The following is a 26,313-nucleotide window of genomic DNA, read 5'->3' as shown; positions in this document are numbered from 1 at the left end:
CACCATTACTGCCATTACCACTGCCACGGTTTGGCCTCAGGAAAAACTACAGGGAGGGAAAACAGCCCTGCCCATCAACAGAGAATTGGATTAAAGATTTACTGAGCATTGCCTTGCCTATCAGAACAAGACCCAGATTCCCTAGCAACCAGTCCCTTCCATCAGGAAGCTTCCATAAGCCTCTTATCCTTATCCATCAGAGGGCAGATAGAATGGAAACCACCATCACAGAAAACTAACCAAACTGACCACTTGGATCACAGCCTTGTCCAACTCAATGAAACTACGAGCCATACTATTTAGGGTCACCTAATATGGACGGGTCATGGTCGAGAGTTCTGACAAAATGTGGTCCACTGGAGAAAGGAATAGCAAGCCACTTCAGTATTCTTGCCTCGAGAACCCCATGAACACTATGAAAAGGCAAAAAGATATGACACTGGAAGATGAACTTTCCAATATGCTACTAGAGATGAGTGGAGAAATAACTCGAAAAAGAAAGAAGAGTTGGAGCCAAATCTAAAACAATGCCCAGCTGTAGATGTGATGTGATGGAAGTAAAGTCCGATGCTGTAAAGAACAATATTGATCAGTTCAGTTCAGTTGCTCAGTCGTGTCCGACTCTTTGCAACCCCATGAATCACAGCATTCTAGGCCACCTTTGTCCATCACCAACTCCCAGAGTTCACCCAAACTCATGTCCATCGAGTCGGTGATGCCATCAAGCCATCTCATCCTCTGTCGTCCCCTTCTCCTCCTGCCCCCAATCCCTCCCAGCATCAGGGTCTTTTCCAATGAGTCAACTCTTTGCATGAGGTGGCCAAAGTATTGGAGTTTCAGCTTCAGCATCAGTCCTTCTAATGAACACCTAGGACTGATCTCCTTTAGGATGGACTGGTTGGATCTTCTTGAAGTCCAAGGGACTCTAGGAATCTGAAATGTTAGGTCCATGAATCAAGGTAAATTGGAAGTGGTCCAACAGGAAATGGCAAGAGTGAACATTGACATTTTAGGAATCAGTGAACTAAACGGACAAATTTAATTCAAATGACCATTATATCTACTACAGTGGGCAAGAATCCCTTAGAAGAAATGGAGTAGCCCTCATAGTCAACAAAAGAATCCGAAATGCAGTACCTGGGTGCAATCTCAAAAATGACAGAATGATCTCTGTTCTGTTTCCAAGGAAACCATTCAATATCACAGTAATCCAAGTCTATGTCCCAACCACTAATGCTGAAGAAGCTGAACAGTTCTGTGAAAATGTCTAAGACCTTCTAGAACTAACACACACATACACACACACAAAGTTAGAAGGGCAAATGCAAAATTAAATAAATATGCACGCTTACAATATCAAAAAGAATTATATACTATGACCAAATGGGATATATCCCAGGTAAGCAAGGCTGGTTCAACATTCCAAAATCAGTTGGTATAATTCATCACATCGATAGGCTAAAAATGAAAAATCACATGATCATATCAGTAAATTTTGACAAAATATAACACCCATCATGATTTTAAAAACTCTCAGCAAGGTAGGAATATAGTGGAACTTTCTCAACTTGATCTAAAACATTTACAAAATACCTACCTCTAACATTATACATAATGATGAAAAATTAGAAACTTTCCCACTAAGATCAGGAAAAGTGAGAACGTCCCCTCTCACCACTCGTTTTCAATATTGTACTAAAAGCCCTAGCTAATGCAATAAGACAAGAAAAGATACACAGATTAGAAAAGAAGAAATAAAATTATCTTTGTTCATAGATGACATGATCGTCTATGTATTAATAGAAAATTTGGAAGACTCAACAACAAAAAATTCCTGGAACTAACAAGGGCTTATAGTCCTTCTATTCAGGATAGAATACAAGGTTAATTTATAAAAGCTAATTGCTTTCCTGTATATGAGCAATGAACAAGTAGAATCTGAAATTTAAAACAAAATACCATTTACATTACCACTCTAAAAAAGGGAGATACTTAGGTATAATGCTAGGAAAATAGGAATAATAACTATATTTGAAAAACTGTAAAACTCTGATAAATGAAATCAAAGCCCTAAACAAATGAAGAGATAGTCTATATTCATGGATAAGGAGATTCAAGATGTCATTTCTTCCCGACTTGATCTATAGATTCAATGCAACCTCAATCAAAATTCCAGCTATTTTGTGGATATCAACAAATTGATTCTAAAATCTGTATTAAAGATAAAAGACGCAGAAGAGCCAACCCAATACTGAAGAGAAACAAAGTTGGAGGATCGACATTGCTCAGCTTCAAGACTTACTAAAAAGCGACAGTATTGAAACAGTGTGCTGTTGGTGAGAGGACAGACGGACAGATGAATGGGACCAATAGAGAGCAAGGTAGAACCCCATACATGGGCAACTGATCTTTGACAAAAGAGCAGAGTAGTACAATGGGGCAAAGATAGTCTTTTCAACCATCTGTGCTGGAACAACTGGACATCTGCATACAAAAGGATAGATCTAGATACAGACTTAATACCCCTCACAAAACTTAATTTCCAATGGATCACAAATCTAAACAAAACTTCTAGAAGATAACAGCTAGGCTTTCTCGATGACCTTGAGTATGGTGATCACTTTTCAGCTACAACATCAAAGGCATGGTCTGTGAAATAATTAACAAGCTGGACTTTATTAAAATGAAAAACTTCTGCTCTGTGAAAGAAACCATCCTGAGAACAAGATGACAAACCACAGATTGGGAGAAAATATTTACAAAAGGCACATCTGATAAAGGACTGTTATTTAAAATGTACAAAAAAAGTCTAAAACTCAAGAATAAGAAAACAAACAGCCCAATTTAAAAAACGAGTCAAATAGCTGAACAAACACTTCACCAAAGAAGATATACAGATGGCAAGTAGGCATAGAAAAAGATGCTCCACATCATATATCATCAGGGAAAAGCAAATTAAAACAACAATAAGATCCAGGTGCACACCTATTAAAATGGCCAAAAATCTACAACACTGGCAATACCAAATGCTGGTGAGGATGTGGCCCAACAAGAACTTTCGTTCATTGCTGGTAGAAATGCACAATGGTACAGACATTTAGAAGGCAATTTTGCAGCTTCTTACAAAACTGAACATACTCTTAGTGTACAATCCAGTACATTCTTGGCATTTACCAAAAGGGGTTGAAAAGTTTTGCCTATTATACAGAGTGAAGTAAGCCAGAAAGAAAAACACCAATACAGTATACTAACGCATATATATAGAATTTAGAAAGATGGTAACAATAACCCTGTATATGAGACAGCAAAAGAGACACTGATGTATAGAAGAGTCTTTTGGACTCTGTGGGAGAGGGAGAGGGTGGGATGATTTGGGAGAATGGCATTGAAATATGTATAATACCATATATGAAACGAGTCGCCAGTCCAGGCTCGATGCACGATACTGGATGCTTGGGGCTGGTGCACTGGGACGACCCAGAGGGATGGTATGGGGAGGGAGGAGGGTTCAGGATGGGGAACACATGTATACCTGTGGTGGATTCATTTTGAAATATGGCAAAACCAATACAATATTGTAAAGTTAAAAAATAAAATAAAATTTAAAAGAAAAAAAAAAGAAAAGTTTTGCCTATACCAAAACCTGCACACCGATATTTAGGGCAAACTTAGAAGCAATCAAAATGTCTTTCATTAGGTAAATAGATATGTAAACTGTAATACATCTAGACAATGAAATATTACTCAGCACTAGAAAGAAATGAAGCTGGAGCTCCAATACTCTGGCCACCTGATGCGAAGAGCTTACTCATTAGGAAAGACCCTGATGCTAGGAAAGATTGAAGGCAGGAGGAGAAGGGAACAACAGAGAATGAGATGGTTGGATGGCATCACTGACTCAATGGACATGAATTTGAGCAAGCTCCAGGAGATGGTGAAGGCTAGGGAAGCCTGGCGTGCTGCAGTCCATGAGGTTGTAAAGAGTCAAACACAGCTGAGTGACTGGACAACAACAAGAAAGACATGAGCTATCAAACCATGAAGGTCAAGAAGGAAACTTAAACACATACTACTAAGTGAAAGACGCCAATCTGAAATGACTGGATACCATAAAATTCCAACATTCTGGAAATAGGCAAAAGTATGGAGACAGCAAAAGAATCAATGGTGGCAGGAACTGAAGGTAGGGGAGTAGAGAGAAATTAGTAGGCAGAGCGCAGAGGATGTGAAGGGCAGTGACAATCTCTGTGCGATATTATGATGATGCATACATGTCATTATACATTTGTCCTAACCCATAGAATGTACAAGCCCATGAGTGAAACATCATGCAAACTACAGATTTTGGGTGAGCATAAGTTGTATAGGTTCATTCATGATAACAAATGTACCACTCTGGGGGAGGATGTTGATAAGGGTGGAGGCTACACACGTTTATCGGGTACATGGAAAATCTCTGTATTCTCAATTTTGCTGGGAACCTAAAACAGCAAAAAAAAATTGTCTTAAAATTTTTTTTAATTAAAAATTAAGTCTTACATAGATAAATAAGCAAGCATGTATATGGATGTGTATGTATATAGATGTGCATGTATACAGATGTGTGTGTGTGTGTGTAAAATCCTTTTCTCACTTAACAGCAGTGGAAAAGATAAGAGTTGAAGTGGTCAACAGGCCACTGGACACCAGCGTTTTCTTCCCTGTGCCCAGGGGCCAACTCAGCCCATCACTGCCTTTGCCAGGTCCATCTCAGGCCAGTTTTACTCAACACATTCCATTCTGCAGTTGAAGCGCTTGTTGCAAAGCTGACCCTCAGCTCCTCTAAATTCTGAAATGCTATCCACTAATATGAATGACATTTCCTTGTCAAAGCACCTGTAGTGAACACTTATTTTGTATCTACTCTTCCTTAGCTTATCTATAGCCAGACTGAATTTGCCTCCCTCAAATTTCAGGCCTTTTATTTCCCAAGCCTAAATTTACATGGATAGTTAATAATATCATGGCTTATTCTGACCAAGAACATATATAACATATATATGTATATACACACATAGCTTCCACATCTCTGCATCACACTAACCTTATTGTCATTATTTCCCGCTGTCAATCTCATATTGGAAAAGGCGACATTGTTCTACTTATCATGGTGGAGTTTATTCAGCAAATTTTCGGTTTCTTAGGTGTTTTGTGAATGGTTATGCTTATCTCATGTGTGCTCCCGGGCATCTCCAGGGCTCTGCATTTAACTTCGTACTTCTAAAAGCATCTGAACAGAGATAATATTAATGTTATTGCAACAGACAGGCAGAGCCTCATTTCTCTCTTCTTTGACTGAAAATGCCTCTTCATAGTGAGAATATGCAGACATTGGCATTTGTGTGTGAGGTCTGAATGTGTATAGGTCCAGCTCCTGGCAGCAGGAAGAAGTTAAGACACAACTGCCAGATGGTTTATTTGATTTTTTTTTAATTACCAGTCAAAAGTGACTGGTGATCCACAACCTTTAAACCTATTTTCCCAAAGGCTCCTCTATTCTGAAGCTGGGAAATACTGAATTCACTCTCAGTTCTGAGATGGAGTTGCTTGCAAGGGTGGATGACTCGAAGATCACTTAGCTCCCAAAATAGCTACTTAACTAGACATATTGGGTGTTTTAAATATTCAAATTTTTTGAAGACCTAATTTAGAATTCAGGGTAGGAACGTAGAAAAATGATTGGATTTGAAGTTAAATTCCAGTCTCTACTACTAACTGGTATCTCTAATCTATCCCTAAGTCTCAGTCTACTCCTCTGTATAATGGCCATAAAAACATCTGCTCTGACTAGGTCATTGTCATAGAGTTGTTTAAATATCTAGAAATAAAAATGCATGGGAATGAACTCTAAACCATCCAGTGTTTGGAATCTAACTTGTTATAATACTAAAACAGAGGTTTCTGGAAAAGTAACAAGTTAAAGAGAGCCTATCCATGGCTCTGGTAGAATTTGCAGCCTGGGGTTCCTTAGATCACTCAAGTTGCGACTTTCATTTTGTTCATTTGTCTGTTAGCTTAATTTTCCATGTATTTTCTTATTCTTATCCCCAAACAATTCAATCCTAAACAGAGTTGTCTTACAATAATTCATACTATTTAGGAAAAAAAAATTTGGAACAGTACAATGGTAAATTATTTTAGAAATTTTCACCATGTGCATTGGCAACAAGAATTGCAGTAGAAAATAAGTTATTGCCATCACATTTAAGTAACAGTGATGGTCATGCTGAAGCAATACTGGTTCTTCAGGGTTTTCACAAGGGGCTGAGTGGTCCTGGGCTGCCCACTGAGAATGCCCCCTTCCCACTAGCCTCCTATTTGCCGCTGGAACTGCCGACTCAAAGCTCTTTGAGGTCTTCTCTCTAGCTGACTTCTGGGCAATCAGCTCGTGCCCCATGCCCAGTAGAAATGGGTTGAAAACTTGTTGCATGGATGAGTGAGGCAACACATCTCTTCTCCTTAAATACCCACAAATTAAGGCACTTCTGGTGGGACCGAGAGAGGGGGTCAGATTCTGCACCTGATCACGGCTAAACCCAACATCCTCAAATGCCTGTGTATGGCTTTTTCTTGAGATATATTCTAATAATAAATGAAGTGGACTGTCTACTGCTCTGAGCAATCCTGTTCTCAACCTGAATTTCTCTAACACCTCTATATCACAGACTGGAACAGCAGCATTTAGAAACATTTTAAAAGCGGAGAGCTAGCAAGTACCTTACAGAGGTCTACGGACTAGTACGCACAGCAGTAAAATATTTTTAGGTCTTTATTTCTAGGTTATTATTCCATCTCAAACAGAAGTAGTTCACATTTTAGCAGAAGACTGCTATAACCACAAAGTGAAACTACATGTCTATAATCTTTAACTGTGTTCATTACTAGGAAGTAATGGATGTATAATTCCCTGCAGGAGGAAATGGCAACCCACTACAGTATTCTTGCCTGGGAAATCCCACGGACAGAGGAGCCTGGCAGACTACAGTCAGCGCGGTCACAAAGAGTCGGACACAACTGTACGACTGAGCACCCACGCATTTAAAATCTCCACGATACTGGGTAGTCATGAACATGAAACTACGAAGTTATAGCATAAAATAAATTAGGCCCTGAGCACACTCAAATTTCAATTAAAAACATACAGTCAGCAAGAGACACTGTTCCAGAACTATATTTCTTTATTTGATCTTTCACTATTCAAACTATGCAGCCTATTTCTGTGCTACAAAACCTGGGACTAATTGAAGAAGAATGTGCAGGATTGAAGTCACAAGAATCAGAGTCAAAATATCTAGGCTCCATTCCAAAGTGGATGAGTTGCTAGTCACGTGATCTGGGACAAGTCACTTTGGTCTCCCAGACTCAGCCCATTGGTCTTTACATTTGAATTTCCTGAGCTGTCGTGGGGATGAAAATGTTGATGACGGAAAATGTAAATCTTTATAAACTCTGAGTTCTCATTCTGCTAGGAGTGGATTGAAATCAGGAACTGTTTTTTTTTTTTTTTGGTGGGGGGAGTTATTTTATTCTTTTTGATGGCAGACCTCCTCACCGATACTTTTATTTTAATGACTATTATTGCAATAAACAATTATGACCCCACACTCTGAGATCTTTGGAACAAAATGACCCACCACAGTGGCAAAGCCTTCTCTTCAAGTGTATATTATTTTATCACTAAGCTTTCTTAGGCACTTGATAAAAGTAACTTCAGGCACACTTTAGTTAGGAGGACATGCTGTGACAGAAGCAATAACAAACCAATTTTAAAATCTGGGTATGGAGTGATGGGTGGCCTCCCTGCTCGTATGTTCAGAGACGCTGAAAGCCCAGCAAACTTGGGAAGGGCCAGCTGCTTTCTGAGGTGACTGCTCCGCCGAGGTACCTCGAGCAACACCATCTCATGTGAAATTCTTTTCATCTTCCCTCTGCGCTCCTGTGCAAACCAGGAGGATTTCTGAGAGGCACCGAGATTCTCAGTCATTGCAGCAAAGCTGCTTTCTGGCTTGAGCTCATGAGAGGAAGGGCAATTTCATGTTAAGCATACACAGGATGGCAGGGAAGGATGAGAGCCGATAGCCCCGAATACATATGCAAATTCTCCCTTGGACACTTGCATTTCACTATCTTGTACCAAGTTAATGGAAACCAAGGAACTACCTTTCCAGAATCGTCACCCCCTTTAATCCTTAATAACCAAATAAAAATGGGCAGCCTGTATTCGGGAGCAGCTCCAGCAAGCGGATCTCCAGGAAACAAGGCTCCCTACAGACTTCCCCTTGATCTTAAAGCTTAACTTGAAACATTTATATGCACAGAGCACCTGGCCAGGAGATGTGAGGAGGCCTTTTTTTCACCTTGGCTCTATTTCTTTCTTTAATAATAAATTCTCAGGGTTTTTTTTTTTTTTTTTTCTTCTTCCTGGAAACTGATTTCATTCGAAATAATGTTTTTTGTTCTTTCTTAATAGTTTGAGAAAAGCAAGACCAAGTTGAACCCCACCCCCCATTAACACCCAACAGGTTCTCTGCCTGCCCAACAATATCATCTCTGCTTTAGCGAAGATGAAGCAGAAGTCAGAGTGGGTTAATTCCAATCAGGCTGAGAACTTCTTTTGTTTGAATTCAAAGGGCTCAGGTTAGCCTATTATGCAGCTGAATATCACCTGGTTGAACAAATCTTTCTCTGACACACCTTGCTGGGTAAAGAGCAGATGAACTCTGATTTCGATAAACTATTCTGAGTGCACCAGTGTTAACAAACAGGTTTCTCTGAATTACGGTCAGATGTTTAACAGAGGATGTAAGCTGGGACTGGACTAAAATGGGAAGGCTCTCTAGGTCACATCCTTAACAAGAATATAATGCACTTGAGCGTGGAAACGTGCCACGGAGTCTGCGCTGTGATCCTTCTCCCCAGTCAGGTCACATCCACGACAGAAACCCTTCAGTTCTTTAGAAGTGATGCATTTTAATTTTTTTTTAATTTAAAATTTGTCATTTTTTTATTGGAGTATAATTGCTTTACAACATTGGGCTACTTTCTGCTGTACAACAAAGTAAACCAGCTATTAATATACGTACATTGTTGGTGTTTAGTCGCTCAATTGTGTCTGATTTCTTTGCAACCCCATGGACTGCAGCCTGCCAGGCTCCTCTGTCCATGGGATTTCCCAGGCAAGAATACGGGAGTGGGTTGCCATTTCCTCCTCCAGGGGATCTTCCCGACCCAGGGATTAAAGCTGCATCTCCTGCAAGTCTCCTGCTTTGCAGGCAGATTCTTTACCGCACATACATTCAAATGTGTTTTTTAAAAGGGGCATCAGTTCATAGGTACTCTCTCCTCTCTTTCTTCTTTCTTTCTCTCCATCCTCATTCCACAAAGTATATTTCAGGAGACTAACCAAGGCACATGATACAAAAGTATACAGTAAATAGTTGAAATTAAAGCCAAGGGAAAAATAGGTCTTTTTAAAAAGCCAAAGGAAATATTCCAAAATATGTGAATACAAACCATTCACTCCAGTATGGCTGGTGGAAGGTGAAAGTTACACATCTGACTCTGTGGATGCTGCAACCCTGGTCCAAAGCCCACCATCGCCCCCATCTAATCTCATTCTCCATGGAGAGAGGTACCTTTAAAAAGCAAATCAGATCAGGTCTTAGTCCTGCTGACAGCATGTTGATGACTTCCCACTGTATTCAGGATAACGTCAGGATTCCTCTGTGTAGCTCACAGGGCTTCACGACCCAGGTCCTCGCTGCTCTCAACCTCATCCCTCTGGCCACATGGCACCTTGATCAACAGTCCAGGTATGTCCTTCCTGCAAAGCTTTGCCAGCGAGGCTTTTCTTGAGTGTCCACTGGGTGAACTTACACCCAATCTTCCTCTAGTTCTGGGTTCATCCCAGTTCTGATGCTCCTGAAACCTGCTCTCACCTAACACCCCTCATCTTGGCATCTGTCACATTTTACCATTTATTTAATTGCCTAATTCTGCTGTCTGATAACCCACTCTTTGAGAATAGGAACGAGGTATAAGTCGCTCTGTATTTTATTCCCAGAACTTAGCAGAGTGCCTGATGTTTATGGCTTAACTATATGTTATTGTTCATTGCATGAATAAAAAATAATACTCACTGCCATTTATTAAGCATTTACCATGTGTCACAGATTTCCACGATGGCTCAGTGAGTAAAGAATCTGCCTCCAATGCAAGAGATACAGGAGACATGAGTTCGATTCCTGGGTCAGGAAGATCCCCTAAAGAAGGAAATGGCAACCCACTCCAGTATTCTTGCCTGAAAAATCGCATGGACAGAGGAACCTGATGAGCTATAGTCCAAAGGATCAAGAAGAGTCAGACATGACTGAGCGACTAAGCACATACACACACACACACACACACACACACACACGAGCCACAGAGATGCCCTTTGTTTTACCTTTGTTATCACTGTGAAAAAGTCTGTTCTTCACAGTGTCTGTTCTTCAGACAGACACTGTGAAATGTCTGTTCTTCATAGAGAGATTATGAGAATCTTCATTTTACAGGTGAGGAAACCGAGGCTTCCAGTAGTTGAGTGTGGATGCTAAGCCCCCAAACAGGATCTTTCTGGCTCTCAGGTCTGAGCTCTAATCACCATCCTCCACTGTCTTTCTAGTGACAAATGATGCTTCCTAATGGCCTGATTGAAAAAGAAACAATCCGTTTACGAGACTCACAGCCTCTGAAAAGCACACACCCTAATTGTTGGAGAGAAACATGGCTTTTCCTGGGTTCTAAAACTTTAAAAAATATCTTCCCCTAAGTCATGTCATTCCCCTACATGAAAAAGTTGGCTTAAACTTTTCTTAAAACTCAACTTTCAGAAAACTAAGATCATGGCATCCGGTCCCATTACTTCATGGCAAATAGATGGGGAACAATGGAAACAGTGACAGACTTTATTTTGGGGGGCTCCAAAATCACTGCAGATGCTGATTGCAGCCATGAAATTAAAAGATGCTTGTTCCTTGGAAGAAAAGCTATGACCAACCTAGACAGCATATTAAAAATCAGAGACATTACTTTGCCAACAAAGGTCCATCTAGTCAGAGCTATGGTTTTTCCAGTAGTCATGTATGGATGTGAGAGTTGGACTATAAAGAAAGCTGAGCACCGAAGAATTGATGCTTTTGAACTGTGGTGTTGGAGAAGACTCTTGAGAGTCCCTTGGACTGCAAGGAGATCCAACCAGTCCATCCTAAAGGAAATCAGTCCTGAATATTCATTCGAAGGACTGATGCTGAAGCTGAAACTCTAATACTTTGGCAAATGATGTGAAGAACTGACTCATTTGAAAAGACCCTGATGCTGGGAAAGACTGAAGGTGGGAGGAGAAGGGGACGACAGAGGATGAGATGGTTGGATGGCATCACCGATTCAATGGACATGAGTTTGAGTAAACCCCTGGAGTTGGTGATGGACAGGGAGGCCTGGCATGCTGCAGTTCTTGGGGTTGCAAAGAGTTGGACACAACTGAGCGACTGATCTGATTGAACTGAAGTCATATCAAGGCATTCCCCAGTGCTCGATTTTTGTGGATGACAACCCGGGGATCCCTAAAGTGAGTAGATAGCAGATTTCATAGAACCTCTTCCTAGACACAGTATAACCCAAGCCAGTGGCACCACACAAAGAAAGCAGAATTCACCAAAGTCCATTCTCCACCAGATGAAATACACAGTTCTCTGGTGATCCAGCTTAAACCGAGGTGTTACTTAACTCACTGAAATCAAACCCAGCAAGTTTCCACACTGTCACTTCAAGATCATTTTCCCCTCGAGAAGAGTGAGGAAGAGAATTGGTGGAAAAGAAAGTCAAGGACTTGTGACCCATCTGATCTAGAAGGGCAATGAATGACCTAGCAGAGTGTTGGGAGCTGCATTGGCCAGCAAGGTCTCAGAGGGATCTCTGCTCACACAGCATTAACTAGCCCCAGCTTCCTCCTCTGTAACCTGGAGGTCCCAGAGTCCCAGGGATCCTTGCTGCTCTAACAATCGCTGTTTGTCAACGTCTGTTCTCCTTGGGTGCTACCTCCTGTGGTTTTGTTTAGAAGTTAACACCCTTGATCCCTAGGTGAGAAAAATCCCCTGGAGAAGGGAATGGCTACCGTCTCCAATATTCTTGCCTGGAGAATCCCTTGGACAGAAGAGCCTGGCAGGCTACACCCCATGGGCTCACAGAGTCGGACACGACTGAGCAACTAACACTATCACTACTATAACAGCCTCCCTACATGTATATATTTTAAAAAATAATACAAACCTTACTTACAAAACAGAAATAGGCTCACAGACATAGAAAACATACTTATGATTACCAGGGACTGCAGGGGCTGGGGAGGGGGAGATAAATTAGGAGTTTGGACTAACAGATACACACTGTGCTGTGCTTAGTTGCTCTGCTGCTGCTGCTGCTGCTAAGTCGCTTCAGTCGTGTCTGACTCTGTGCGACCCCATAGACAGCAGCCCACCAGGCTCCTCTGTCCCCGGGATTCTCCAGGCAAGAATACTGGAGTGGGTTGCCATTTCCTTCTCCGCTTAGTTGCTCAGTTGTGTCCAATTCATTGTGACCCCATGAACTGTTGCCCTCCAGGCTCTACTGTCCATGGGAATTCTCTAGGCAAGAATATTGGAGTGGGAGCCATGCCTTCCTCCAGGGGATCTTCCCAATCCAAGGATCGAACCCAGGTCTCCCGCATTGCAGGCAGATTCTTTACCGTCCAAGCCACCAGGGAAGCCCAACATACACACTGCTGCTGCTGCTGCTAAGTTGCTTCAGTCGTGTCCGACTCTGCGCGACCCCACAGACAGCAGCCCACCAGGCTCCGCCATCCCTGGGATTCTCCAGGCAAGAACACTGGAGTGGGTTGCCATTTCCTTTTCCAGTGCAGGAAAGTGAAAAGTAAAAGTGAAGTTGCTCAGTCGTGTCTGACTCTTAGTGACCCCATGGACTGAAGCCTACCAGGCTCCTCCGTCCATGGGATTTTCCAGGCAATAGTACTGGAGTAGGGTGCCATTGCCTTCTCTGACATACACACTGCTACATATTAAATAGATAATCAACAAGGCCCTACTGTATAGCACAGGGAACTATATTCAATACCTTGTAATAACCTATAATGGAAAAGAATCTGAAAAAGAATATGAATCTGAAAAACAGAATATTTTGCTGTACACTTGAAACTAACACGACATTGTAATTAACTATACTTCAAATAACAATAAAAAGACATTAACATTCTGCTCCCCATGTGGAAGTTGCAATTTTGTAAGGGTCTTGATCTCTAAAACTGAGAAAGAATTAGCCCAGAAATCCTGGCTGCTGGCCACCCTCTCTTACTATCTGCTGCCTAGCTCTTGGCCACAGAAAACACCGCATGCTCACGTGCACGCACACACGCGTGCGAGCCTTCTTCTATGACGGGTGGTACTGTCCATTTCACAAGCCAGTTTGCACGTTTGCTTTCTGAGTCAGCTTGAAGAGTTTTCTCTGAACCCACTGTACTTTTTACCAGTTACTGTTGGTCGCAGTCTGTGCTTCCTGATCTTGAAGCATTTCCCCTCAAAAAATGACTAGCTATTTTATTCCATCTCGTTTACTGCTCAGTGGAGCGAAAGCTTCGCCCTTGTGAATACAGAAGTCTGTCTGAAGGAGAGCAGATGTTTAATTTAATCACAATATTGCTGCATCTCCACAGAATCAGTTCCGTAGTCTTTTCCTTTGAAAGCTCTGCACTTAAGCATCTGTTTTTAAAAATAAACACCTCTTGTCTTGCACATATTTGTAGTTATGTCTCAATCTTTAACTCACTCTGACAAAATGACTCTGAAGTAGGTAAATAATTCAGTCTTTATTAGACTTTATAAGACTGGAGCTGAGCAGGAAACTGGGATTGACATATATGCACTATTGATACAGCGGGAAACTGGGATTGACATATATGCAGTATTGACACTATGTGTAAAATAGATAGCTAATGAGAATCTACTGCATGGCTCAGGGAACTCTGCTCAGTGCTCTGTGGTGACCTAGATGGGAAGGAAATTTAAAAAAAAGAGGGCATATATGTAAAAATATAGTTGATTCACTTTGAACAATATAGACTTCCTTTTGCCATGAAGACACGGAAAAGAAAATATTACATGCAAAAATCTGAAAATTCTAGGATAAAATAGTAATGCTGTCTACTCAATGCTAGGTGGTGACATAAATGAGAAGAAATTCCAAAAAGATTGGATATATGTGTATGTATACCTAATTTACTTCGCTGCACAGCAGGAAATAACACATTATAAAGCAACTACACTTCAATGAAAATTAATGTAAAAACAAAAGAAGAAAAAGAGGCTGGGATCTTTAGACTATTTAACCCACTTGTTTGCTTCTAAGGGATTCTATAGGTATATAAGTCTGATTTTATCAATTGGGAGGAAATAAAGCTGCTTACTAATAAGACGTGCACTTTTATTCTACTAGTCAACCATGAAATTTAGAATTTTACAATAGTAGGTTTACACTAATTTCTGTGTTTGTTTTTCAGTATATTATCCCGAGTTTCTTTTAATTCAACATCTCCCAGTTGCTTAACATCATCTTATTCTCAGGTCATGGCTCCACAAATAAGGGAAATGGGGAAAGTTCCAAACAATTCATAAGATAATCCGAACTAGCTGAGAAAGAAGACCAAACTTCAGAAGCAAAATGGCAAACACACACAAAAAAAGGATTTGGAGTTTCATCTTGACAAAGAAAAGGGATGCATTTTCCTAGTAAGAAAAAAGGTAATCATTGTAATTTTGTGAAGGGAAACTTAGGTTAGACTTCTAAAGAAAGTGATCTTACATGTTATGAGAGATGGAATGTGTACAGTCTATGGCGGGATTTAAGACTGGAGCTGAGCGGAAATTGGAATTGACGTACACACACTATTGACACTATATATAAAATAGATAACTAATGAGAATCTACTGTATAGCTCTGGGAACTCTGCTCAGTGCTCTGCGGTGACCTAAATGGGAAGGAAATTCAAAAAAAAACAGGGCATATGCGTAAACATATAGTTGATTCACTCTGCTGTACCGAAGAAACTAATACAACATTGGAAAGTAAGTATACTTCAATAAAAATTAATTTAAAATAAACAAATACTGGAGTAGATACTCATCTCAGAGGAGGGAGAAGGCTGACACGCCAAGAAAAATGGGTTTGCAGCTTCAAGAAAAAGCCTGGAATGCAGTTAATGATTTCTGAAGATGAAGTCCTACCAGCCTTAAGAACTGGCAATTTGCCTACCATTTAGTAAATAGCCTTTACTTAGAGGAGCGGGGCTAGGATTTTAAAATAAATAAGCACATCCCCTGTGGTTCCTGCCCATCAGTATGTAGAGACTTGGAGAATCTTCGGTGCTGTATTAATGCCGCTGCTGCTGCTGCTGCTAAGTCGCTTCAGTCATGTCTGACTCTGTGCGATCCCATAGACGGCAGCCCACCAGGCTCCCCTGTCCCTGGGATTCTCCAAGCAAGAACACTGGAGTGGGTTGCCATTTCCTTTTCCAATGCATGAAAGTGAAAAGTGAAAGTGAAGTTGCTCAGTCGTGTCCGACTCTACGTGACCCCATGGACTGCACCCTACCAGGCTCCTCCATCCATGGGATTTTCCAAGCAAGAGTACTGGAGTGAGGTGCCATTGCCTTCTCCGACAAAATGCTTTTAAGTGACTTGTAATTTGAATACCTGTGATCTATACTTGCCTTGTTTAGTATGTGTGGGCAAAGCATTACCAAGAAAAGCCACCTGTGGGTTAGACTTCTGACACAACAGGGGCCAAAGCAGGGCTGACCTTGGGCACGCGCATGCTCTCTTAAAGGGCACAGCCTGGGTTCCCTTAAAAGCAAGTAAGCGAGGGTTCCATTTCTTTTTTAGCATTCAGGTTTAAAAACAAACAAAAATTGTCCAAGCTCATCTCAAACTTTTCGATAGCTTGTCAAAATAAGAGACAGTAGGAGGGTACACCATAACAACATTCAAACGCCATAGTCCTTTCAAGAAAATTCTTCAGCATCCCCTGCATGGTACAATAACGCTGCTCATTAAACAAGTTGTTGTTAACACTGTCAACCCAATCTTCGGGGTACCATGATTTCTTTTTGACGAGAGAAGCTAATCAGGGGGCCAGCTCTGTAGACAGGTAAAGATTTGGAAACCAGGACAGGGTTTTCTGGTGTTTATAATCTGGCATCTTCTAAATTTAGAGGTCCTCCCCACCTCCACCTCCAACACACTTTTGGGGGGGCTTAAAATATTTTTTAAATTTATTTTAATTATTTAGTTTGCACAGGCACAAGGTGCCATGAAACACACCTCAAGTGCCTTTAAAAAATTAACACAGGGTTGGTTTGTAGTGTCAGTGGTTCCTGCTAATCAAAATCACTACCAATTTTTCAGGGGGGAAGGGGTACAGCTTTCTCACTAGAAAGCACGGCTTCATTTTCCTGTTTTGATCTGATGCTGAATGTTTTCCTGCAGATAATTCTCTTGCATTTTTTAAAACAAGAGGAATGGGGGATACAATTCTCAAAAAATAAATGTTTATTTGGACACACACATTCCCGTGCCGCCCTAGACAGATGTGCAGGACGCCAGGTCCCTCTGCTGGCCTTGTTCGGTGGGAACATCTCGCATCAGCTTGCCTTCAGAGATGCGGCCTCTGAATCAAAACTTCCCGAATAGAATGTTCTGTTTACTCTGTTCCTACCGCCAAGGACCAGCAGTGGGATGCGCGGAGGGGAGCAGGGGGACACCATTTACAACAAGAAGAACGAGCAGCTTCCCGAGCGAGGATTCCTCTGACTTGTGTCTGACTCTGAAGCCAATGCACCATGCAATTCATGCCTCATCTTCTGATGGACTTTTCACAATGCCTTTTAAAAATTAGAAATATCTTTCATGAACTAGAAAACTTATAGGAATCTTGCCCTTAATTCAAGGATTTCTTTTAAGTGTGTTTTTTTTTTTTAATTGTAGTAAAAGTCACATAATATAAAGCCTACTATTCTAACCATATTTAGCCATACAGTTCGGGGTACTAAGTACACTCACACTGGTGTGCAGCTCTCACCGTCATCCATTCCCAGATTTTTCACCTTCCTAAATTGTAACTCTGTCCCTGTTAAATACTAACCCCAAAGAACCAAAGAAACAACAAAAAAGAAGAAGACACAGGAATTTAACAAAGCCGTAAGTTTCCCCAAATCTTGCCTGCTAGCAACAAAAAGTCATATAAGTATAGTCTGGTGAGCTGCTGATTTGATTCTTTTAAACTAGAGAAATCATGGTATGGCATTCTGGTATTCTGCTAGGAAAATAAAATTGTTCCATAATGTTTAAGAAGAATCTGTAATTTCATTTTAAATACATTCAAGAAAGCACCATTCTCTTTAAATTGTCACTATGAGGAACTTTATTTAAAACCATGAATTAACACCAGAAAGGGTGGTATTTATTTTCTAACACTCATCACCATGATAACATTTAATTTCAGAAAAGATCATATTAGGTACAGGAAAAAACTCATGAGGTTTGTGGATTCAAATGGGTCAAGGCAAATAATACTTGAAAGGTGATGAGTTGGTCTAAATCTATCACATTAAACCAAACACTAAATGAGGACCTAGAGAAATGACAGAGAGAAAAAGAGAGAGGGAATCACAGAGAAAGACAGACAGACAGACAGATAGAGGAGGCGAGGAGAGGGAAAATAAATAATGACAAAGAAAACCCATACTTCATATAGCTGATGGGCTCCTCAAATTTTTCAGATACTTTCAGATAATTAATGATGTTTATGGATATACACCCTAATATTTAATAGATAACAACAGAGGGCCATCATTCTAGAATATCTGAAATCATTTATGTAGAAATTCAAGACTTCCCAGTTTGAGAATATTCCATCATAAAAAACACACAGGAAAGAGGGCATTTTTCCAAAGCTACCTTTTCATCACATCAATACCAGGCCACATGCAGGTCTGATAACCTTTGTTTTAGGTACATCAGGTGAATAAATATTTCAATTACTAGAGCTCTACTATTTTTACAGATTCAACTTTTTCGTAATTGAGATGTTTGGGTATTTTTCAGTTAGTACACTTTCTGTTTTTAAAAAAGTGCATATGGCAGTTTTAAATTAAAATTCATTTTGTTTTGAGAATTACATGAAAAATGAAGAACAGTGGGTCCACTTTCGAACTTTCTGATAATTGGAAGCATGTGAAAGTGCTTTAAAACAATCCAGACACCCAGGCCTCACTGCAGACCTACTGAATACAGATCTCTGAGGGAAGGTCACTGGGATCTTTCATTTATTTATTCAATATTATGCCTCTGCATTTGGAAACCACTGCCTCCGGGTTGTTGCATAATCGAGATGTTAGACTGTTTTATTTAAAAAATCATCTAACGTCTGGGTAGTTCCTTGCAGCCATAAATCCAGAGGAATAGAAACCACTCTAGGATCTATAAGCATCAAGCGCAAATTACCTGTTTTCAAAGGAGGCATAAAAACAGAATGTTGTTTAGTACACTTTCTAGGTATGTAAATTGCGAAATCATAATTTAATATGCTCTACCGTCTTCCTAGGATACAGAGGGATGCATTTAAATTACTAGTCTTTGCTTTTTAATTTTTTAAATTTGGTTGTTGGGAAAAGAAATCCATCCTGTTAATTGTATCAGTTGTGACACGAAAGAACGATGTTGCCATCTAGTGGTCAAGTGGAGACATTAAAGAATCAGAATGTCTTGTGAAATGACAAGTTGAAGGAAATGAACCCTCAGGAAGGAAGGTAAACAAATTTCAATAAAGATTTCTATTATTGAAATACTTTTTCTAAACTAGGGATTACTACCCTCGGGCCCTCTGGGCCCTGGTGTTAGCTTCTAGAATCACATGTTCTAGAATCACAAGACCCCAGAATTGTGTTTCCTTTGGCTTTTTAAAAAATGACATTGTAAATTTGCTCATATTTATGTAGCTTCAAAGGTGAATGTGGCTTCCCTCATAGCTCAGTCGGTAAAGAATCTGTCTACAGTGCATGAGACCCGGGTTCAATTCCTGGCTTGGGAAGATTCCTAGAGAAGGAAATGGCAATCCACTCCAGTATTCTTGTTTGGAGAATCCCATGGACTTATACGAGTCTGATAGGCTACATACAGTCCATGGGGTCGCAAGAGTTGGACACGACTTAGCGACTAAACCACCGCCAAAGGTGAATTTTAATAGCAGGGGTCTTTCAAGCCATCAGCGGCACCGTCCTTCACAACAGTGGCAGGCCCGTTGGTTTATCCAATCATGCAGGCTGTCTTAACACATAAAGCCTTTAAAAGGCAGCTTCTACAGCAGTTCCCCACCTCTGACTTCTCAGGGGCGGTACTCTCTACTTGAGGCATTTCCTCTAGAAACATCCCATGTTCCCAGCACTCCATTGTATGATGGAGCTGGCCTCCCAAATCACTGGATGGGGGAGGCTTTTGCATCCATCCGTGCATGTACACTCCTCCTGGGAGTTAACACACGTAGAATCATAGAGGAAGGCAAAGGCACCCATCAAGGAAAAGGCTTACTATTCAGCAATTTTAGTTATTTTAATTTTAAATATTTGGTTTGGTCTAAGTGATCTCTTAAATTGAGTGTTACTCTTATTTATTTATTTTTTAATTTCTGAAGGTTTCAAGGCTACTTTGGCAACCCACTCCAGTACCCTTGCCTGGAAAATCCCATGGGCAGAGGAGTGTGGTAGACTACAGTCCATGGGGCTGCAAAGAGTCGGACACGACTGAGCGACTTCACTTCACTTGGGGGCAGCCATCATGTGTATCTTTCAAAGGTAAAGGTTGTAGTACAGTTGTGGACGGACCTAGAGCCTGCCATACAGAGTGAAGGTAGCCAGAAAGAGAAAAACAAACACGGTATCTTAATGCACACATGTAAACCTAGAAAAATGGTTCACATGAACCTATTTGCAGGGCAGGAACACAGCCACAGACCTAGGGAGCAGGCATGTGGACACAGGGAGGGAAAAGGAGGGTGGGATGACTTGGGAGATTGGGGCTGACATATACACACTGCCATGTGTAAAACAGAGAGCTGGTGGGAACCCGCTTCTTCCAGCACAGGAAGCCCAGCCTGGTGCTCCGTGATGACCTGAGGGCTGGGATAAGGGAAGTGGGAGGGAGGCCCAAGAGGGAGGGGATCTGTATACACGTGGCTGATTCATTTCATTGCACAGCAGAAGCTAACACAACACTGTAGAGCAATTACACTCCAATTTTTAAAAAGAGGTAAAGGATATAATGCTGTCTTTCAAAAAGCCCTGAAATAACCTGCTTTATGCATGAAGTAGGGTCCCCTGGCAAAGGCTAGAAAGGACTGTCCTGGAGCAAAACTCACAAATACGCTTCTTAGAGAGAGATTCCAGTCATGTCTGGGACTTAACTGTTCCTTGTTCTGTTCATTTAACACTTCCATCTTGGGACACATTTCCATCTTTACCTGAATAAAAGGCCTTCTTACTTAAGATTTCCTTCTCCTTTTAACTGATTTAGGACCTCTGTGTTTGTTATCGAGTCCCGTGAAAATGCAAAGGTGCCCCACCCAACAGGGATGGAACTCTGCCCACCCTGTACCAATACGTGTGCACGCCAGAAGTCCTGCCAGAGAGAATGTAGGTAAGGATAACCCAGAGAAAGACACCAGCTTATGAGTGTAATTCTGGACTGTATCCAAAATTCCTGGCTAGTGAGGCCTTAGATATGGAATTGCTTGAATAATTACATGAAAGGGGGAGAGGGAGGCTTAATCCTCATAAGCACCTAAAAGGTATGTGCATGCTTAGGTGTTCAGTTGAGTTTGACTCTTTGCGACCTTATGGACTATAATTCACCAGGCTCCTCTTCCATGGGACTTTTTAGGCAAGAATACTGGAGTGGGTTGCCATTTTCCTCCTCCAGGGATCTTCCCCACTCAGGGATCAAACCTGAGTCTCCTGTGTCTTCTGTATGGTAGGCAGATTCTTTACCTGCTGAGGCACTGGAGAAGCCCACCTAAAAGGTATGGACTTTTATCACCCCCATTTTACAGATGCTGAAGCTAAGGCAGAGCAGGGTTAAATGATTTGCCCAAGGATACAAGCAGCAAGTGTAGGAATGGAATTTGATTCCACACAATATGTCTCCAGAATCATCTAGCAGCTATACAAAACTGCCTTACTGTGTGGAACTTCAGCCCTTCTCAAGAATTAGAATTCAATAAAGCACAAGTGAAACCATATGGCACACAACATGTTTTCCTAGATTAATTTAAAGGCTTTGAGGGAGTCCTCTGGCTCCTCATCAGGAATGCCAGTACTCATTCCACAGCGCTGTACTGGATAGATTGGGAAAGAGATTAGGTTGTATCTGGACCAGGACTCAGATGATACGTGCGATTAAAAATCACTCTATTCCAAATATTTTGATGCTGAATTTTAAATTATTATACTTCCTTCTAGTCACTCTCAAAATTTTGACAATAGAGCAGAAGGCAAAACATAGGTGTTGGGGGGCTTTTGGTGTTTGTCTATCAAATGTCCAAACACACACATGCTTATCCTATAAATGCTTGTTGAACACTTAGTATGTGCAAGGCACTTGTTTGATGGTGTTGGGGATGGGAAGATAAACGATAAGTCACTGCAATCAAGATGCCTACAGCCAGTAGGTGAGATAAAAAAGATGCAAAAATAACTCTTTGTGACAGTACAATGAGGCAAGAAATTCTTCCTAAATGAGAGAAACAGAGTTATGGGGGCTTGTGAATCCTGTAATATAGCTTGACCACAATGCATAAACAGCATTTTTGGAACACGTAGTTCACTGATTCTCAAAAAGTTCACTAGATCTTAGTTTAAGATTCACCAAGCAACTGCAGAATGCTAGAGAGGCATGAAGAATGCAGCCGGAGAATGGAATTTTGTGGAGGAGGCAGGACCAAGAAGAAGTATCCAAAAAGAGCAATTAACATGTGCTCATTAGCTCTGCCATTAAGCCACGGCTGTGACGTCCTTCCAGGGACAGGCAGGGTTTACATCATCCACAGAAGATGGTCCAAGTCTCTCCTACTTCATTATGATTTACAGTATCTTGGAAAAATTATCCAGGGTGCCCTTTAGTTTTTTGCCCACTCATGAAGAAATCATGGCACATTACCCCTCCCTGGAGCTGTTATTAAAGACTGCTAGCCTCAGCACTATTCACCATAGCCAAGGTTGCTGCTGCTGCTGCTGCTAAGTCGCTTCAGTCGTGTCCGACTCTGTGCGACCCCATAGATGGCAGCCCACCAGGCTCCTGCGTCCATGGGATTCTCCAGGCAAGAGTCTGGAGTGGGGTGCCATTTCCTTCTCCATAGCCAAGGCATGGAAACCTAAATGTCCATTGGCAGATGAGTGTGATAAACATATACAACGGAGTACTACTCAGCCATAAAAAGGACACAATAATGCCATTTGTAGCAACATGGATGCAACCAGAGATGATCACGCTCAATGAACTAAGTGAGAAAGAGAAAGACAAATACGGTGTGATATCACTTATATGTAGAATCTAACTGACGACACAAGTGAACCTAACTCTGAAACAGAAACAGAGTCGTGAACAGAGAACAACTTGTGGTTGCTGAGGGGAGGGGTCTGGAAGACGGGTGGAGGGGGAAATCTGGGCTAGTGGAATGGACGAACAAGGTGCTACTGTGAACACAGAGAAGTACATTCAGGATCCTTTGATGAACTTTTCCATAATGGAAAAGACCATTTAAAAACGATGTATATATACATACACCTGATCAATTTGCTATATACCTGAACCTAACACAACATAGTAAATCAACTATAGTTTAATATAAAATAAACATTTTCTGAAAAGTAAGGCAAAATGCCTTCTGCGTTGCCAAAATCCTGACAATCTTCTTTACAGTTTATAACCCTTGTTTGTAAATGAGAAGCCTGGAGCAATTCAGGTAAAATCCTTTGTATCTAAGACAACAGCATAAATTCATTTCTTATGAAAACACTGTTCTTCCCTCCTTCCCTCTTCCTGTGTTATACCCTCCACCTCCAGCAGCACACACACATCTACTGTCATTTTAGAGAAATATAAATCCTAGTTGATGTGGAAAAGGAAATGGAAAATAGCTGGCAGTTTTAAAAGGGTTTTTCTTATTATAAAACTTCTGGGTACTTATTATAGGAAAAACTTGAAAGTGAAGAAAATTATAAGGAAAACAATTAAAATTGTAATTTCACATCATAGAGGTCAATTTGTATAAATATTTCATTAGATTTCCTTCCAACTTTTATGTTGCCATTCATTTTTGTCTATGCACTTATGTAGTAAAATAAACATTAATCTATTTCTACATTATTACACAAGTTGGACCACGTGGTCTATTCAAAGTGTAGAGGGAGTTTCGCCCTTTTAAAAAATTTAGTTTATTCAACTATAGTTGATCTTTTTTAACACTCTGTTTTACAATGAATTTTTTCTAGCCATTACATTTTATTCCAACTTACAATTCTCCCCATGTATACATATCTTCAAGAAATATGTATTTTTGGTGGCATTTTAAAAGCCATGTTAGAGTAACTGTAGCCACAAAACCGTGAAGATAAAAAGCAACTCCATGAGCTCACGGAACCCTGGAAGTGTGTGCCCACTGGGGGAAGTAACTGGAAGTCAGCCCCAGAGCTTGCCAGGAAAAGGCAAAGACAGGCACTGGCAGAAATCAAGTGATTTGGCAAGATGGGGAAAAAAATATCCCCTGGAGCCAGAGAATTGCCCGACCTTCTGAGAAAGAAAACACTATTAATAATAGTGCTCTGGGTTCTGGCATTAATTTAACATGTATCACGGTCCTCTGTCTCCCAGCTGACCCAGAACTGCCCTATTTTCTGGTGACTCCATACCCTTCCCAGAACTACTAAGAGTCTATTTATAAATGTGGGAGCTCAGCAATGGCCACTGTGACTGGCAGACTCTCGGTGGTATCTCCCGGTGAGTGAGGGGAACGGGCTTCTGGGCTGTGCGCACCTTAGGAGAAGGCTTCCTCCTCTCCCCATGGGTCCCTATTAAAGGCCATGAAGTCCAGAAACTGAAAAGATGCATGAAAACTCAAAACATGGGCATTTGCTTTTTAAAAAATTTTTTTAATAAGATTCAAGCTTAACTTGCCTACAGGTGATAACTAATAATTGACCCCATGTTTTCAAACAAAACTTCCATGGTATTTTAATTTTCCAATAGAAATTACTAAACTGCTTTTGTTTGTTAGCAAGGTAAATTCTGGACCCAAATATGAATCAGAAGTGATACTGTAAATCAAGCAGATATGAGTTTGAACCATCTCTCACCAAAACAGCATTTTAACTGTGTAATGTCTAGATCCTAGGGGTAAATGCCAGGTTAATAATAGCACAGAATGATCACAAATGTATTCAGTCTGTAATCATATGTAAAAAAATAAGATTTCCACATCCCCCTATAATTGAGTCTACTTTTTTCATAGGCCTCCACCTGCTGGATCATGGGAGAAAAATTTCTTAATCAACTTAGTCTAGCACAATAATTAAAAATACCCCTTCAACATAAATTGGTATTGCACTGTGCACCAGCTGGCTGCCACTATGGAAGACAGTAAGGAAATTCCCCCCAAAATTAAAAATACAACTGCCATATGATCCAGCAATCTCACTTCTGGGCATATATCCACAAAAGATGAAAACTCTAATTCAAAAAGTTATATGTTCATAGCAGCACGGCTAACAAAAGCCAAGACAGAGCAACAACCTGAATGTTGATCAGCAGATGAAAGGATAAAGAAGATGTGGGTATATATACAATGGAATATTACTCAGCCATAAAATGAATGAAACAATGTCATTTGCAGCAACATGGATGGACCTAGAGATCATTATACTAAGCAAAGTAAGTCAGACAGACAAGTATCATATGATATCACTTATATGTGGAATCTAAAATATGACACAAATGAACTTATCTACAAAGCAGAAACAGATTCATAGACATAGAGAACAGACCTATAGTTGGCCAAGGGGGGAGGGAGGTGGAGGAGGGTTGGATTGAGATTAGCAGATGCAAAGTATTACTACAGAATGGATAAACAATAAAGTCCAACTGTATAGCACAGGGAACTATATTCAATCAGCTCAGTTCAGTCGCTCAGTCATGTTCGATTCTGCGACCCCATGAATCGCAGCACGCCAGGCCTCCCTGTCCATCACCAACTCCCGGAGTTCACTCAGACTCACGTCCATCGAGTCAGTGATGCCATCCAGCCATCTCATCCTCTGTCGTCCCCTTCTCCTCCTGCCCCCAATCCCTCCCAGCATCAGAGTCTTTTCCAATGAGTCAACTCTTCGCATGAGGTGGCCAAAATACTGGAGTTTCAGCTTCAGCATCATTCCTTCCCAAGAAATCCCAGGACTGATCTCCTTCAGAATGGACTGGTTGGATGTCCTTGCAGTCCGAGGGACTCTCAAGAGTCTTCTCCAACACCACAGTTCAAAAGCATCAATTCTTCGGCACTCAGCTTTCTTCACAGTCCAACTCTCACATCCATACATGACCACAGGAAAAACCATAGCCTTGACTAGACGGACCTTTGTTGGCAAAGTAATGTCTCTGCTTTTCAATATGCTATCTAGGTTCCTTCCAAGGAGTAAGCGTCTTTTAATTTCATGGCTGCAGTCATCATCTGCAGTGATTTTGGAGCCCCCAAAAATAAAGTCTGATACTGTTTCCACTGTTTCCACTGTTTCCCCATCTATTTGCCATGAAGTGATGGGACCAGATGCCATGATCTTTGTTTTCTGAATGTTGAGATTCAAGCCAACTCTTTCACTCTCCTCTTTCACTTTCATTAAGAGGCTCCTTAGTTCCTCTTCACTTTCTGAAATAAGGATGGTGTCATCTGCATATCTGAGGTTATTGATATTTCTCCCAGCAATCTTGATTCCAGCTTGTGCTTCTTCCAGCCCAGGGTTTCTCATGATGTACTCTGCATATAAGTTAAATAAGCAGGGTGACAATATACAGCCTTGACGTAGTCCTTTTCCTATTTTGAACTATATTCAATATCCTGTAGTAAACCATGGGCTTCCCTGGTGGCTCAGTGATA

At 40.9% G+C, this 26,313-nt stretch overlaps 1 long non-coding RNA gene across 1 annotated transcript; it reads right to left on the bottom strand.

The window, feature by feature from the left end:
- Window positions 1–2,657: 2,657 nt before the first annotated feature.
- LOC129630060 (uncharacterized) lies at window positions 2,658–5,261 on the bottom strand. Its single transcript, XR_008703490.1, has 2 exons — window positions 5,084–5,261; window positions 2,658–4,481 (listed from the first exon to the last, which is right to left on the bottom strand). It is a non-coding gene; the product is annotated as an uncharacterized LOC129630060 (long non-coding RNA).
- Window positions 5,262–26,313: the final 21,052 nt, after the last annotated feature.

Source organism: Bubalus kerabau, chromosome 16 (genome assembly GCF_029407905.1).
Source record: "Bubalus kerabau isolate K-KA32 ecotype Philippines breed swamp buffalo chromosome 16, PCC_UOA_SB_1v2, whole genome shotgun sequence".
Taxonomy (NCBI): Eukaryota; Metazoa; Chordata; class Mammalia; order Artiodactyla; family Bovidae; genus Bubalus; species Bubalus kerabau.
Note: the sequence above shows the minus strand (reverse complement) of the source record. Positions and strands in the feature narration are given on the sequence as shown.